Source organism: Otolemur garnettii, unplaced genomic scaffold (genome assembly GCF_000181295.1).
Source record: "Otolemur garnettii isolate 467f Iridium unplaced genomic scaffold, OtoGar3 scaffold00027, whole genome shotgun sequence".
NCBI classification, from domain to species: Eukaryota; Metazoa; Chordata; class Mammalia; order Primates; family Galagidae; genus Otolemur; species Otolemur garnettii.
In genome coordinates, this window is record NW_003852422.1 from 17061476 (window position 1) to 17076194 (window position 14719).

A 14719-nucleotide genomic window follows, 5' to 3' on the forward strand; every position below is an offset into this window, starting at 1 on the left:
AAAAAAAAAAAAAAAAAAAGATAGATGTGTAAGAACTGATGTTAAAAAAAAAGGTTGGTCATCTACAGCCTTCATGTTAGAATTGAGTACAGATGATCTAAGACAAGGTAGGGGGTAGGAGAATGAGGGAGCAGGGACGGGGGAGGAGGAAGGAGGATGGGGGTTGTGGCATATGGCACACCTCTTGGGGGAGGGACACAAAGAGGGACTTTACCTAACAAATGCAATCAGTCTAACCCAATTCTTTGTACCCTCGATGAATCCCAAACAATAAAAAGAAAAAAGAAAAAACGAAGGGTATATGTGAATCTTTCTAAATGTGGAATATAAATGTCTTAACACAATAACTAAGAAAATGACATGAAGGCTATGTTAACCAGTTTGATGAAAATATTTCAAATTGTACCTAAAAACAGCACACTGTACCCCATGACTGTATTAATGTACACAGCTAGAATTTAAAAAAAAAAAAAAAAAAAAAAAGAAAGAAAAGAAAAAACGAGGCTGGGCGCGTGTGGCTCACACGTTATTCTAGTGCTCTGGGAGGCGGAGGTAGGTGGACTGCTTGAGCTCAGGAGTTTGAGACCAGCCTGAGCAAGAACAAGACCCTGTCTCTACTAAAACTAGAAAAACTAGCCCAGTGTAGTGACACATGTCTGTAGTACCAGCTATTCCAGAAACTGAGGCAAGAGGATTACTCGAGCCCAGGAGTTTGAGGTTGTGAGCTGTGATGCTACAGCACTCTGCCCAGGGTGACAAAGTGAGATCCTGTCTCAAAAAAAAGGAAACACAATATTTACAGTGAGTGTAGTGAATTTTATTTTCACAATGTTTATTTTATCTACACAAATGAACATGCATTAATTTTATGATGAGAGGTAACATCATTTATTGGGGGGGGGATCAAACTGTTACAGTTTTTGAAAATCACTTTTATTGCCTTCTGGTCCAGGGACACTGTCCCAGACCCCTTCCCACTTTCCTTCTCTTACTGAGTGTGGCTTCACTTCTCTGCTGCCCAGTGCAGGGTCACCCCAGGTTGCAGGACTGAGAAAAACTGGCAGGGTCTGGCGTTGGGGCTCAGCCTGAAGCAGTAGGGAAGGTCCCAGGAGCAGTGTGTGCACAGTTGCTGCTGTCACGGCCTCCGTGACTGTGTTCAGCAATGCCTGGGATTCAGGAGCAGAATCGGTGGATGCCAGAGGGGTTGTAGTGCCTGGCTGGAGTGCAGCTGGGCTGAGCGTGCATGTGGAGACACACAGATCACCTCTTAGATTCCACCTCAGTAATTTCCTAGCAGAGGTCCTAGAAGCCAGTTCCCCTCCTGGCAGTCACCCGCCAAGAACAACTCTGGAAGGCTCTCCTCACTTCTTTGGAGGAAGGAGAACACCCCTTGGGAGGAAGTGGCAGCCCCTTGCGCATGAGGGGAACACTGTGCCCTGTGAGGCTCCTGTGCATGGGCTCTTTCCCCAGCCCCACCTGATGCTGGCGGAGGGCAGGAGAGTGGTGGGGTCACAGAGTGTCACCCTCCCTGCAACATCCTCTGGGTGCTATGAGGAGGCACCTTGCTGATGGCTGGTTGCTTTCTTTAGAGTGCAGATGTGTTTATTTCCTGTGGCTCCTGTAACCGAGGGTCACAAATTCTGTGCCTTAAAAAAAACAGAAATTCGTGTCCTCATAGTTCTGTAGGTCAGAAACCAACATGAGTCTCACTGGGCTAAAACCAGTTGTCGGTGGGACTGCTCCTGGGAGCTTCAGGAGAGAGTCCAGTCCCCTGCCTTTTCAGCTTCTTGAGCTGCCCACATTCCTTGGCTCAGGGACCCCCTTTGCCCATCTTCAGAGCCAGTGACCTTGCTCTCTTTGACCACTATTCAGTAGCAAATGCCCTCTGACTGACCTCAATGAGGAAAGTTCTCGGAGGGTATAATGAGATCAGGTTGGGCCGGTCTGGATTACCCAGGTTAATCTCCCCTTAGTCATGTCTGCAAAGTCCTTTTTTCATATGAAGGGGACATATTCACAGGTTCTGGGGATTACAATGTGGACACTTTGTGGGAACTATTATTCTGCCTACCCTGTGAGTTTACTTGAGGCCACTCTTTCTTTTTTTTTTTCCGTAGCTTCCAGGATGACAGGAAGAGTCCCACGCAGCATCTCTCACCTGTTCTTCCTCTCGCGTGATAGATTTTCTAATGAATGATATCTGCTCCATGGGGTGGTGAAGGGGTTTAGGACATGCTATTCCAAAATACGGCAAGTTGGCATTTGAGAAAACAGCAGAGGCAGGAAGGCCAAATCTCACTTTCTCCTTAGCCTTCTTCCCTAAAGCAGGTCATAAAATCCTGATGGTGCCCTTCCCTACACTGGGGGAAAGAACATCCTTATCGCTGAAGAAACAGTGGCAGAGAAGACTGAGCACAAGCAGGCCTTGCAAAGTTCCTCCCCAGTTTACTACTATTAGATTAGACCCCCTTTGCTTCATCAAACCCAAGCACAAAAATATCCATTTACCTGTTTCTTTGGGTCTTCATTTCTGAAGGCTCCCCTGTCATGTGAAACTTACATGAAATGAATGTATGTTTTTATCTTGTAAATCTCCCTCTTGTTACAGGGGCTCAGCCATGAACCTTATGGTGAGCGAGGGAGAGAGGAAATCGGAGGAATACATGGTGTAATGCAAACTAAAGGGCTCTGCGCAGGGCCTGGCACAGAGTAATGACTCAGCACACAGCGTCATCATTGTCATGGAGATTCTTACACTGAAAGGTTCCCAGGGCCAGCTTTACAGTGTGCAATCTGTGCAGTCACCCAGGGTCCAGACTCAGAAGAGTGCTGCCTTGGCTTAAGGCTCTGCTGTCATCACCTTGAAATTCTTCATACTTTTTTCAACAAGGAATGCCATATTTTCATTTTGCACTGGGCTCCGTTTATGTCCCCAAGATTGCACTGTTGGAAATCCATTCACAGACCATTTTCTGACTTCACAGCTCCCACTGAGCTTCTTATTAAAGCTCTTTTTCTGTAAAGCATGGCCTTAGGTTGCTTTTCCCCACAGAAAATCCTGAAATAAGGATTTGGGTACAAAAAATGTAATTGGGAAGTGATCTCAGAAGCATAACGAGGAAGTAGGGCAGTTGTGGAGGGAGCAAGGAAGGCAAGCAGAAGGCACGCTAGAGAGTGGCTGGGGAGGACAAGCAGGCTCACACCTACGGAGGAGCCCCTAAGTCACCAGCGAACAAAGACCCCAGGATTGTCTCATGAAGGAAGGGACGAGGAATCCCCAGTATCTACCCCCCCCCCCGTTTTCTCATTGCTTGAGGGCTGTCCCTGGGGAACTCGTCCCCCAGTTCCTTTGGCCTCCCTCACCCCTAGATCTGAAGCCCTCTGGCAAAAAGACTCAGGAACTTGGCATAGAAAACCATTGACGTGTATGAAAATGAACTCCAACACATGTTTAGTCCTGGACTTACTCTCTTACTTCAAACACACTGATTGTTGAAATAGCATAATCTGGTAGATGTAACTCTGAGTTCAGAGGTGGGGAGGTTGGGGCTTAGTTCTGCTGTGTGGGTAAACCACGTCCTCCATTTCCCTAGGCCTCTGTCCCACCTGTGAAAAGAGAGGATTAATTGCATGACATCCAAATTTCTTCTACTCTCAATGTTCTATTCTGATTTGTCACTGTAACCAAGAATTTTGAGCTTGGGGGAGGAAATATGCCAATCCACCAAACAAGTAACTCGTTAAAATAGAAGAGTCTCATTAATTTTTTTCTTATGAAGAACTGAATTCTTTAAAACAGGCAGGCATATTGAAACAGGGAGCAGAAGCAGCTGTTCTGTTTTTCCCTGAAGATAAAATGAAAAGGACTGGACTTAAATTGTGCCAAGAGGGATTTATTTAAATTAGACATTAAGAAAGTTGTGAGACAATGCAACGTGTTACCCAAGGAGATTTTGGAACCTGCTCTCTAGAGAAATTTTTAAAAGGATGTCTTTTAATTTTGTTCTTTAAACTGTACATATTAATACATGTTTCCATCCAGTATTTTGTATGTACATTGTACCTTACCACAAAAAGAGAAAGTACAGCTGGGTCTTCCAAGGAGAAAAGTGGCAGAAGGAGGTGCACATTCACCAACTACCACCCCTAACCTCTGGTCAAGGCAGACATTACTAGTTGACCGCTGCTCTCTTCCTGTCCAAGCCCAGGCAAGGCCTTATCATTCATCTCAACACCAAGATCCAGGCAGTCACTACCAATCAATCACAGATGGCCAATGAAGTAGAAATCTGTCTGCCCTCCCAGGTCTTCTGGATTCTGAGATCTCTTCCCATGATGGTTATGACTGTTTCTCTTGTACTTGTGGGTGACTCAAATTTATTCAGAATCATATGAAAAAATGATGTTCCTAAGTCTCCTCAAATATGACAGTACACAGTGCTCCTGCCTAGAACCTTCAGCATGTTAAGAGTTAGCTAATCTCATTAAAATGCAGATTCCAAGCCCTGCACAGTGACTCTTTCCTGTAATCTCAGCACCCTGGGAGACCAAGGTGGATGGATTGCTTGGGTTCAGGAGTTCAAGACAAACCTGAGCAAGAGTGAAACCCAGTCTCTAAAAATAGCCATGCTGGCACCTATAGTCCCAGCTACTCAGGAAGGTGAGGCAAGAGAATCTCTTGAGCCCAAGAGTTTGAGGTTGCTCTGAGCTACAATGCCATAACACTCTACTGAGTGAGACTCTGTCTCAAAAAAATACAGATTCCACAGCCCACCCCCACCCAGAGATTTTGACTATTGTGGGAAGAGGTCCAGATCCTTGGTTTTGCCAAGGGATTTCGTGTGACTGATCCACACTGAGATTACTCCCTGGGAGGCATTGCTGACAAAGGAAAGAGGGAAGTCACCAGTCCACAGCAGAGACCCCGGTGGCGGGTAGGGGTGGGGAGCAAATGTGCTCCACGTGCTTGCTCAGTTCTTGGTTGCTCTGGGTCAGTCCTCTCTGGAGTCCAGCTTCCAGGCTGTCCTGGGCATAGCCTTATCTTTTTTGCACAGAAATAAGCCCTTGTTTGGTTTCTCAGGCCATCTCTGTACCTGGGACAGTTCTCTATCCATCTGTTTATGCCTGCTCAGCAGGTGAATGAACTGCTCTTTACTGTGGCTTTTGCCTTAACCGTCTCCGATATTTCAGATGCATGTGACAGACCCATCTCTGGACTCTTCTAGGTTTTCCTTTCCTGGATTCACACTTGACTTTCTAACAGCAGAACGCAAATCAATACATTTCACACATTTTAAGCTCACTTGCTGCCTCTTTTAGCCTCGTACAAATTTATATCCACTCATTTCCTTGACAAAGAGGGCTGAAAATAGGGATAATAATCAAAATATTTGACAACTTCTGAGAAGTGAAACTATAGTTAAAATGTAGACAACTGGCATGGACCCCAACTGGTCAGAACAGAAACCTGCTATCATAGGCCAGTACAGCCAGCCACATAAGTGACCCCCAGTGTAGCAAGCTGAATAGCAGCCCCTCTCTCTAAACCCCAGAACCTGTACACTTTACCTTCTATAGCAAAAGGGACTATGTAGATAAGATTAAGGATTCTGAGGTGGAAAAATCATCCCGGATCATCCAGGAGGGGCTTAAATGTAATCACAAGTGTCCTGATCAGACAAGCAAGGGAAGACCGGACCGCAGAAGGCAGAAGGTGACGTGACTACAGAGACAAGATGCTACCGGATGGGTTTAAAGATGAAGAAAGGGACATGAGCCAAGGGATGCAGGTGCCATCTAGAAGTGGAAAAGGGAAGGAAATACATTCTCCCCTAGAGCCTCTGGAAGGAATCAGTCCTACCAATGCCATGATTTTAGTCCATGGAACCGACTTTGAACTCTGACTTCCAGAAACGTAAGTGAATAAATCTGTGTTATTTCATAAATTTGTGTGTTAATTCCTACAGCATCCACGGGAAACCAGTACCTCTGGGAATATGAGACTGAAGGTAGCCAAGGGAGGGCTGGAAGCATGAGGGGAGTCAGCCGTCATACCCCCGGCAGAGCTGGGCTGGAGTGCCTCACATCTACAGAGAAGATGGGGTGGGACAAGTGTCAGAGTAGGACGTATCCAGAAAAGTACTTGTGGCCAGAGTCAAACAGAACTATTATCAGGTCCTACACATCTCTTATACACAGCTGGGACAGCACTTTATACTGTTTGGGGCACAACTAAGGGGTCCAAGTCACTGCTGAGGGCAAAGGCTTGCCACCTTCCCCACCTTGTTGGATAGAGGGAATACAAAAAAAGTCTACCCTACCCCCCTCCATGTTTCCCATCCTGTTTTTATGATGCCTCCAGAAATTCTCTAGCACTTTTTAGGGTCTTCAACTGATACCATGAAAAATTGGCTTTGTGCTCTCTAAGATGACTCTCTGTATGGCGGCAGTCCTTAATCTTTTTGGTACCAAGGACAAGTTTTGTGGTTCATGGAAGACAAATTTTCCATGAATGGGAAGTGGGACAGGAGAAGGAGCTCAGGCGGTGATGCCAAGATGGGAAGAGGCTGTAAGTGCAGATGGAGCTTTGCTCACCTGCCTGCCACTCACCCCCAGCTGTGCAGCTCCCTTCCCAATAGACCATGGACCAGACCAGATTGGTACTACTTCATGGGGGTTGCGGAAGTGTACGGGGTGTTAGGTGGGCTCTTCAAGGGTTCCCACTGCTAAGAACCACTCTGCTGCTCTCTTGTTTCTAGAGGATGCCAGTGTGAAGACAGACATGTAGATTAATGGACTAGAATTGAGTGTCTAGAAATAAACCCTTATATTGATGGATTATTGACTTTCGACAAGGTCATAAAGACAATTCAAATGGTGCTGAGACAACTAGATTTTAACTCCTATCTCATATCATATGTAAAAATTAACTTAAAATGGCTCAGTGCCTATAGCTCAGCAGTTAGGGCACTGGCCACATATACCAGGGCTGGTGGGTTCAAGCTTGGCCCAGGCCAGCTAAACGAAAATGATAACTGCAACAAAAAATAGCCAGGTGTTGTGGCAGATGCATGTAGTCCCAGCTACTTGGGAGGCTGAGGCAAGAGAATCACTCAAGCCCAAGAGTTTGAGGTTGCTATGAGCTGTGATGACATGGCACTCTACCAAGGGTGACATAGTGAGACTCTGACTCTAAAAGAAAAAAAAACTTAAAATGGACCAAAGACCTAAATATAAAAGCTAAGACTATAAAACTCTTAGAAGAAAACATAGGAGCGAATCTTTGAAACCTTAGGTTAGGCAATAGCTTCTGATAGGTAACACCTAGAGCACAGTAACCAAAGGAAAAATACGCAAATTAGACTTTATCAAAATCAACTACATAGTGCTTCAAAGAACACCACCAAGTAAGTGAAAAGATAACTCACGGAATGGAAGAAAATATTTGCAAATCACATACTGATAAGGAACTTGTATCCAGAATACATAAGGAATTCTGACAACGTAACACTAAAAGAAAGATCAACTTAAAAATCGACAAAACAGGCTGGGCAAGGCGGTTCACACCTGTAATCCTAGCACTGGGGGAGGCCGAGACCAGCCTGAGCCAGAGCAAGACCCTGTCTGTAAATAGCCAGGCGTTGTGGCGGGCACCTATAGTCCCAGCTACTATGGGAGGCTAAGGCAAGAGAATTGCCTAGCCCCAAGAGTTCGAGATTGCTGTGAGGTGTGACGCCACGGCACTCTACCGAGGGTGACAGAGTGAGACTATGTCTCAAAAAAAAAAAAAAAAAAAGACAAAAACAGACATTTCTTCACAGAAGAGGTACAAGCAGCCTGTAAGCACCTGCAAAGACGCTCAGCATCTTTAGTCACACCTGCAATTTCACATTTGCAAAGATGGCTAAAATAAAAAATTGAAAAAGCGTGGGTGAGGAGGTGGAAAATCGGAACTCTCACACGTGGTGGGTGGGAATGTAAAATGGTGCAGCCGCTGTGGAAGACAGCTTGGCAGCTTCTCAAAAAGGGAAACAGAGTTACCACCTGATTCTGCAATTCCACGCCCAGACATACACCTCAACACAGCAGACCACCTCGTGGGTCGTCTCCCTGGGCCTATTTTCAAGTGGGGCATTTACTCTCCACCCTCGGACCTCTCTGTCCTGAGGCTGAATTCTGTTCTCTCCTAAATGGCCTAGAATTTCTTCTCTGTGTCAGCAACTGTAGAGTCTCCATCACATGCAACTCCCTGTGGCCCCCGCCAGACTCCTCTTCTGAGGGTGTTTCCTGTACCTCCAGGCCCCATCCCACCCTCAGCTTGGAGAATCTGTGTGGCCTGTGGGCCACCTTCCTGACCTGTCTTTGTCTCCAGCATCTCCCAGCCCACCTTCTCCCCCAGTTACAATTCCTGCTCCATACCGGTGCCCAGGAGCTGGTGGCCGTGGCCTCTTCCCTAGTTCCTTACTCCTCCAAGGTTCTGCTTTTGGCACTGGTGGCCCCGACATCTCATTTTGTCTCCCCACTCCCCTCCCTCTGAAGTTCTGGTAGGTGAAACTAGGACAAAGGCGGGTAAATGGAAGGGTTAAGGACTCCGGGAGACAAAAAGAGCCTTTGTTTTCATCTGCTTTCCCCCTTGGCTTTGGCTTCTTTGAAGAGCGGCATCCAGACGCTGTAATGTTAACAGTCACCCATGGCACATGGCCTCCCCTTCCCTGCCATCTGTCCAGCGACACTGCTGCCTGGCTGTGCTGACTGCAGACTGTAAATAAACTAGGACTCTCAACCTCTAAGGGGAAACCAAAGCACAGAAATTATGCTAATTCCATTCCTAACACATTTATCTGCATATATTAATATTAATCATGTTACGGCTCCAGCTATTTCATTGTTACAAATAATCTTCAGTGATAAAATCATCAGGTATATATAACAAACAGCTCTTCCTCTGGCACACACCCCTCCACAACTGCCAACACCATCTTGCTTAACTGTAGCAGAAAATCTGCTACAGCAATTGGGAATTTAAAGCCCCCCAATAATTCAATCTCCTTAAAACAAATATTAACTGTAATGTTCTAAAGAAAATGTCAGAAACAGCGGGCTACTGGTAGCTGGTTGGAGGTGGAAGTTATTTTAGAGGAACTTGAATCCCAAGCATGCAAGTTCATGTGCTCACTAAGATCAAGGCACGTCACACTCTAATGAGCGCTGGATCTTACATAATCATTGAGCAGATGGGCTGTAGCCATGATTTTGTACAAATGTAAATTGTCTTCTAAATGAAATGTGCTTGGGAAAGATACACCAGGCTCAAATTTCCAACAGAGGGGGAAAAACAACTCACCAAAGTCCCATTATTTACTCAGCTGGTTTTGAATGCAAGTCTCCTAGCCAATGTAATAAAAAATGTCTCCCACGGTCTTGTGAAGAAGAAGTGAAGGGCTGTGCGTGGTCTCTGTTTCTCAGCCTTCAACAGCAAGCCATCTGCAGAGAAGAAGGAACCTTGCTATTTCTTGGGCATAGTCCAGAAGGGTTCACAATCTAACACTTTTTTTCTTTAATATACTTTAAATCGAGGTGTAATTAACATACAATGAAACGCGCAGACATTGGATGTTCAGAAGGATGAATCTGACAATTGTCTGTGCGTATTTAACAAATACCCAGAACAAGATCTAGAACGTTTCCTTCATACCATAACATTCCTGTCCCTACCCCCAACAAGGTGACCACTGACCATTGCTTTCTGTTAATACAGAATTAATTGTCCTAGAATTTTATGTATGTAGAATTATGCAGTAAGAACTTTTCTTTCTTTGTGTGGCTTCTTTCATTCAACATAATGTTTTTGTTTGTTTGTTTTTTTATAGAGACAGAATCTCACTTTGTCACCCTTGGTAGAGTGTGGTGGAGTCTCAGCTCATAGGAACCTCCAGCTCTTGGACTTAAACAATTCTCTTGCCTCCACCTCCCAAGTAGCTGGGACTACAGGCCCCCGCCACAATGCCTGGCTATTTTTTTGTTGTTGTTGCATTTTGGCCAGGGCTGGGTTTGAACCTGCCACCCTCGGTATATGGGACCGGTGCCCTACCCACTGAGCCACAGGCGCTGCCCAACATAGTGTTTTTGAGATTCATTCAGGTTGTTGCATGTGTTTATAGTTAGCTCTTTTCTTAAAAAAAAAAAAAAAATTGCTGATGTATTTCCTTGTTTCATGAATTATTCTGTTATTGGACCTGGAATCCAATAATGAAAATCTATTTATTTACCCTGGACATTTGGATTGTTTCCAGTCATTGGCTCTAATTCAATGGGAAAAGAAAAGTCTTTAACAATATTGAACCTCAACCCCTTTCCCACTCCATATACAAAAGTTAGTTGAAAATAGATGATAGAGCACAGTGGCTCACACCTGTAATCCTAGCACTCTGGGAGGCTAATGCAGGGATCACTTGAGCTCAGAAGTTTGAGCCTGAGCAAAAGTGACACCCCATGTTTACTGAAAATAGAAAAACTGGCTGGGTATAGCCTATAGTCCCAGCTACTAGGGAGGCTGAAGCAAGACGATCACTTGAGCCCAAGAGTTGGAGGTTGCTGTGAGCTGTGATGCCATGGCACTCTACCCAGGGGGACAGCTTGAGGCTCTGTCTCAAAAAAAAAAAAAAAAAAAAAAGAAAAGAAATATCCACAGTTACAAAGCTTCTAGAGTGAACCGTAATATCTTGATGGGCTTAAGTGGGCAAAGAGTTTTAGAACAAAAAAAGCACTAATCATAGAAAAAGTTGGATTTCACCAAAATTTAAAATTTCAGCTCATGATAAGATAGGATTCAGAAAATAAATAGACAAACTGCAGTCCAGGAAAAATATTCAAACACATGTGTCTAACAAATGACTTGCACCCAGATTATATAAAGAATGCTCACAAATCAACAATAGGAAGACAGGCAACCGATTAAAAATGGTAAAAGGCAGCTCGGTGCCTGTAGCTCAAGGGGCTAAGGAGCCAGCCACATACACCAGAGTTGGCAGGTTCAAATCCAGCCTCGGCCTGCCAAACAACAATGACAACTACAACCAAAAAATAGCCGTGTGTTACGGTGGGCGCCTGTAGTCCCAGCTACTTGGGTGGCTGAGGCAAAAGAATTGCTTAAGCCCAGGAGTTGGAGGTTGCTGTGAGCTTTGATGCCACGGCACTCTACCCAGGGCGCCAGCTTGAGGCTGTCTCAAAAAAAAAAAAAAAAAAAAGTGGTAAAAGACTCCAACAGATACTTCACAAAAGGTGCACTAGTGGCCAATACATCCTCAAAAAAGTGCCCCAAATCTTTAGTCATCTAATTTTTACAAATTTCTGTTGAAAATTCATCTGGTCAGGTGTTCAGAGCTTTCCCATTTCTCCTGCAGCCAGGAAGAGCTAAATATAAAATGCCAAAAGGAAACAGATTTTATATTTGAAGACCTAGTCCTCCAACCCCCTCAGACTGCACGCCTTCTGCTTAGTAATTACAAAGCATTTTCTAGAATCGCTGCAGTGAACATACCTGCAGCTGCCTGAGCCCTTCGTTGTGTGGTTCAGTGCTGCAAAGGGAGAAAACTCAGACAGCTCGCAGCTTCAGGAAGGTACGGGAAAAGAAAGGGACAGTGCTGGGCTGTGGGGGCAGGGAAGGTATGCAGTGACAATTGCATGAAGGTGTCAGGCTTGGTGCAGCTTTTATTTATTTTCTATTTTTATTTTTTTTGAACCAGAGTCTCACTCTTGGTAGAGTGCCCTGGTATCACAGCTCACAGCAATCTCCAACTCTTGGCCTTAAGTGATTCTTTGCCTTAGCCTCCCAAGTAGCTGAGACTATAGCCACAACGTCTGGCTATATTTTGGTTGCAGTTGTCATTGTTTAGCAGGCCCAGGCCAGGCTTGAACCCACCACCTTCAGTGTATGTGGCTGGCATCCTACTCACTGAGCTATGGGCACCGAGCCTTGGTGCAGCTTTTAAGAGCAGAATAAAATCAGACTCTCCAAAGGGCAAACTTCTCACCACTAACCATTTAAAAGAGAAAACATTAGCCTTCATGCTTCCTTCAGTGACTGACTTCTCTTTCCTAGAGAATAACAACATTTACACTTTATCAACACAGCTGTCTGGTGAGCACATGGACTACGCAACAGGCACTGTTGTAGGCAGAGTGAACTAGGTACAACCCCAGGCTACACAGGCAGCTTAAAGGATTCTCACCAGTCTGTTTTTCATCTAGTTAGTTGACCATCCATGCCAGGTGTTTAAGGAGAAGGAGTTCTCATTGGCAGGAGGAAACAGAACAGTGGCAAAGGTGCCCCTGGCCCAGAGCACTCAGAACATTAGACACTTGCCGTGGTTAGTTGTGTGTTTTGGGTTGCTTCCTGAATCTGGAAAAGATAAAGAACAAGCATTTTAGACTCTTGATTGGAATCAGGGGAAAACGGAGTGTGTGTGTGTGTCTCTCTCTCTTTCTCTCTTCTAACTACATTTTGAGGAACGACAGTTAGGTGGAAAGAAGAGACGTGCTAGGGAAGGAGATTCTTGAGAACGCTGCAAGCCTGACAGGACTCAATCTAACAGGGACGCCATAACATCTAATTAAACCTCATTTGGGTCTTAGGATTTCCACATGAATAAATTTATCAGCTCACTCGTTCTTGTCTACTGAAAAACCAATTAAAATAAACTGATAAATTTTATTTAACCCAATATACCCCAAATATCACTCCAACATGTAACAGGTATGAAATTGATCAATGAGACACTTTACATTCCCTTTTCTGCACCAGGATTTTGAACTCCAGGGTGTACACGCGCAGCCTCTCTGGATTTTTGACTTTTAAGTGCACAGTGGCCACACGTGGCCAGCTGCCATACTGGATGGCACAGGTGCAGAATCTCATGGCTCCTGTCTGGCTCAACACGGCTTTTGTTAGTATTTTCCTCTGAAGATTGTAGCCCCTTAAGGGCAAGGCAGACACCTCTGTAAGTTGACCACCCTTGGGACTGTAACAAACTGGTCACCATACAGATGTGGTCAGCATAAGGAACTAGGGCTCTTGGACATGTAGCGCATTTCTGGTCTATGAAAATCAGGTCAATGTAAGGAAATGGTCAACATAAGGCGGTGTCAACTAGGGAGGCGCTACTGTAGTTAACATTGTAACTTCCACAGTGCCCGCCTAAAAGAGCTGCTCATCAGATATGGGCCAATTAAAGCTAACTGAATAGAACGTGTGGATTAATTGTCTTATGGATTTTGACTCAGAACTTCGACATTCTTTAAACTGTAATTTCATGACTTAAAACAATTTTTTTTTCTGTTTGCGAATCTTGGATATGCGCTGAGCTGCTTTTTCTGCATTTTATTTATTTGCTTGAGAAGCAGCTTCTATTTTTACTGTAAGTCAGAGATGTGGGCACCACCCTGGCCTCTACCTGGTGTCCCAAGTGCTGCCCCTAAGCCTTTCCCCCTGGGGGGCGGGAGGCAGTGGAACTAACTGGGACAGATACACTCTGGGCTTCCCACACCTGCTGGGTAAAATCCACTGAAGCCTTTGTCAGGGAAAGAGATTATTAATAAAAACAAAAGATGTTTTTGGGTGGCGTCTGTGGCTCAAAGGAGTAGGGTGCCGGCCCCATATGCCAGAGGTGGCGGGTTCAAACCCAGACCCGGCAAAAAACTGCACAAAAACAAAACAAAACAAAAGATGTTTTTAATGTTTCCTCATTTCACTTGGAAAACTTTCAAAGATAAAATAATACTTTAAGTCTGATACAGTATTTTACCATTTACAAAATATATTTGAACCTATCGCCTTCGGTCTTTGAAACAACCTCAAGAGGTTGGAGGAGAAATGTTAGGTACCCATTTTGTTGTGTAAGGAAGTTGAGCCTGGGAGGCCTTGGGTGGACAGCCTGAAGTCACATAGCTAGTCGGTGGTGAGTACAATTTTTGAATCCAAGTCGGATTCCAAGTGTTTCCCAATGTTGAAGGCCCCTCGGTTTGTACTTGGTATCCATGAAATACTCACGCTATGCGGGCTCCATCCAGCTTGCGAATTGTCACTGTCGGCGCCCTTTAGTGTGTCCTCTAGCGAGTTCCGTGAAGCCCCTGGGGCTGCTCCTCACACCCCAGGGGCGGGTTCCCCCTAAGTCTGCACTTTAACCGCCTTGCGATGGGCCCCACTCTAGCCTCTGACGCTACCGCCGTCGGGCGCGCTCGGCGCGGCTGCGCTCCGCCGCCCTCTGCTGGGGACCTCTGCTCACTGCCTCTCTCCGGCCATCTTGGGCTTCATTCTACTGTGGGACCGGCCTTCCCCGTTATCACGCAGCAGGAGCCTGGGGGGCATCGTCAGAAAGGAATTCTCACAGCCGTCTCATAAAAAGGGACTGCAACGTAAAGAACAGCTAACACCTGATGCCTCCAAATAGGGTGGCTGCCCTCGGAGCTTCCCCCTGGCCCCGCCCTCGGAGCTCTTATCTCCTTCCAAATGTAAGGGCCGCTCCCACCTTGCCACATCCTGCGGCGGGTGGACCGGCTGACCCGGAAGTGCAGGGGGATAAGGGAATTTTCTCCCCCAGTGTAAAGTTCGCCTTTCACGTTTTCATTTCCTGAACTCAAGGAAGTAGTAGGATTGTCTCTGCTCCGGGAAAGTCCCTCCTCCCCCACGAGAGCTCCTGCTGCGGCCTTGAGTGAGACAGGT

General features: G+C 45.6%; 1 long non-coding RNA gene across 1 annotated transcript; it reads right to left on the bottom strand.

The window, feature by feature from the left end:
- Nucleotides 1-9355: 9355 nt before the first annotated feature.
- Nucleotides 9356-14194, bottom strand: LOC111724843. The gene is made up of 3 exons (XR_002773055.1): nucleotides 14048-14194; nucleotides 12231-12400; nucleotides 9356-9483 (listed from the first exon to the last, which is right to left on the bottom strand). It is a non-coding gene; the product is annotated as an uncharacterized LOC111724843 (long non-coding RNA).
- Nucleotides 14195-14719: the final 525 nt, after the last annotated feature.